Here is a 2,808-nt window from a genome sequence, read left to right on the forward strand (position 1 = left end):
CTCTTCGCTCTGTTAGCAGTTTCCTTTGATGTGCAAATCTTTTTAGTTTGATGTAATCCCACTTGTCTATTTTTGCTTTTATTGCATGTGCTTTTGAAGTCTTGTTTTAAAAATTCTTCACCAAGGTCAAGAGTTCAGATCCCTGTACCAGCCAGCTCCACCCAAAAAATTAATTTAATTTAATTTAAAAATCCCTGCCCAGCCCCATGTTGTGGATCATTTCCCCTATGTTTCCTTCTAATAGTATCATAGTTTCAGGTTTTACATTTAAATATTTAATCCATTTTGAATTGATTTTTGTATATGTTGAGAGGTAGGGATCTAGTCTCATTCTTCTGCATGTGGATATCCAGTTTTCCCAGCACCATTTACTGAAAATATTGTCTTTTCCCCAGCATGTATTCTTGGCACTTTTGTCAAAGATCAGGCAGCTGTAGATGTGTGAATTTATTTCTAGTCTCTCTATTCTGCTGCTTTGGTCTATGTATCTGTTTTTATGCCAGTAGCATGCAGTTTTCGTTACTATAACTTTGTAGTATAATTTGATGTCAGGTAGTGTGATACCTCCAGCACATAAGTAAAAGCTCAATAAAAATTAACTATGACTGTCATTATTTATACAGGCCCTGATCATAGTAGGTACCATCTAGCAAGATGCTGAGCAGTGGAATAATTACGGATAATTGAATGTGGGCTTTCTCTATACGTGCTGTGAAGAGATTATTGGCGTAGGTCCTGAGCTTAGGCCCTTGTTTGGATGGGGGTTGTCTTATGATACACTGAGCTTTGTTACATGTGTAGACTGTGTCTTAGGTCAAGTTTCACAGATGCAGACCCTGAGATGAAGATTTGAGTACAAGTGGTTTATTAAAGAAATGCTCCAGGTAAACAGGTAAAGGAATAAAGAAAACAGGACAGCCAAGCAAGGGTGCACAATGAAGTGCCAGCTTCTGTCTGATCGCACAGGGAGATCTGGAACATAGGTTATTCCAAGTTTGTCCAGCTTGAGGCGAAGGGAGCTGGGCTTTCACACTCCCACATTAGTCAGTCAGTGGCTACAGGCCATCCCAGGAGAAACATAAATTCCTAGGCACATGCAGCTCTCTACACATGTACAGCAAGAATTAGCTCTAGTAGCCCAATGGCAGTCTGCTGAAGAAGGTTAATGGTACCAGACTTTGAAAAGATTATACAAGTTAGGAGATGAGCACACAGAAATGGTAAGAGGGATTCAAGAGATCTGGCCCTATACCTATGCATAGGCAAGGAGTTGTCTGCTAATGGTCTATAAACATAACTGGCAGAGCAGGAAAAAATTGAAAGGGAGAAAGAGAAAAATCAATCAATCCAAAGAAGGCAAGAAAGGAGAGGAAAAAATTGGAAAAGTGGGATAAGTAGAATAAAAGAAAATAGTAGATTTAAACCTAAATATATCAGGAGCTAGAGGCACGCAGAGCTAGAGATGCCACAAACCTGCGACCTGAAGCAGCTTGGAGGTGGTGAATAAATAATAGTTCTTCGAGTCTGCAATAAAAAAAATGGCCTCCGATAAAACTACATTGCAAAAAATGGGAAAGAAACAGAATGGAGACTGTAAAAAAAAAATCAAAGAAGCAGAGCCTGAAGAATTTGTGGTGGAAAAAGTACTGGACCGACTATAATGAATAGGAAGGTGGAGTATTTCCTCAAGTGGAAGAGATTTACAGACGCTGACCATACTTGGGAACCTGAAGAAAATTCAGATTGTCTAGAGTTAATTGAAGCATTTCTTAATTCTCATAAAGCTGGTAAAGAAAAAGATGGTACAAGGGCCGGCCTGTGGCTCACTCGGGAGTGTGGTGCTGATAACACCAAGGCCACGGGTTCAGATCCTATATAGGGATGGCCATTTCGCTCACTGGCTGAGCGTGGTGCTGACAACACCAAGACAAGGGTTAAGATCCCCTTACCGGTCATCTTTTAGGAAAAAAAAAAGAAGAAAAAGAAGAAAAAGATGGTACAAAAAGAAAATCTTTATCTGACACTGAATTGATGATAGCAAATCAAAGAAGAAAAGAGATGCTGCTGAGAAATCAAGAGGCTTTGCCAGAGGCCTTCATCCAGAAAGAATAACTGGTGCCACAGACAGTGCAGAATTGATGTTTCTCATGGAAAGATTCAGATGAGGCAGACTTGGTGCTGGCAAAAGAGGCAAATATGAAGTGTCCTCAAATTGTAATTGTTTTTTATGAAGAGAGACTAACTTGGCATTCTTGTCCAGAAGATGAAGCTCAATAATTGTTTGCATTGCTTTATATGTATATAATCTAGGTCTTGGTTTTTTATTTACTAGTGTGAAGAAATAACTACATTCTAATGAAAATCAAGTTTGATATATTCATTTTGAAAGTAGTATTGGAGGAGTTGTTGGGTTCTTTTGCATCTATAGCACTGGTTACTTTGAACAAATAAATAAAATCTTTTGGTAATTGCCTTCTTTATAAGAAAACAACATTTGATACCATGGTATATCATTTCCTCTGCATAAGAGAACACCTTTTATAAATGTTGGGGGAAATTTCCATAGTCATTCCTCAATCAGAACTTGTATTTAAGGGCTGGCCCGTGGCTCACTTGGGAGAGTGTGGTGCTGATAACACCAAGGCCATGGGTTCGTATCCCTATATAGGGATGGCTGGTTAGCTGACTTTGGAGAGCGTGATGCTGACAACACCAAATCAAGGGTTAAGATCCCCTTAACAGTCATCTTTAAGAAAAAAAAAAAAAAAAAAGATCTTGTGTTTAACGCATGTGACTAAGGACCATTCT

At 38.9% G+C, this 2,808-nt stretch overlaps 1 pseudogene; it reads left to right on the top strand.

The window, feature by feature from the left end:
- Positions 1-1,538: 1,538 nt before the first annotated feature.
- On the top strand, positions 1,539-2,277 carry LOC134367766 (chromobox protein homolog 3-like; annotated as a pseudogene).
- The last annotated feature ends 531 nt before the right edge of the window (positions 2,278-2,808 follow it).

Source organism: Cynocephalus volans, chromosome X (genome assembly GCF_027409185.1).
Source record: "Cynocephalus volans isolate mCynVol1 chromosome X, mCynVol1.pri, whole genome shotgun sequence".
Classification (NCBI taxonomy): domain Eukaryota; kingdom Metazoa; phylum Chordata; class Mammalia; order Dermoptera; family Cynocephalidae; genus Cynocephalus; species Cynocephalus volans.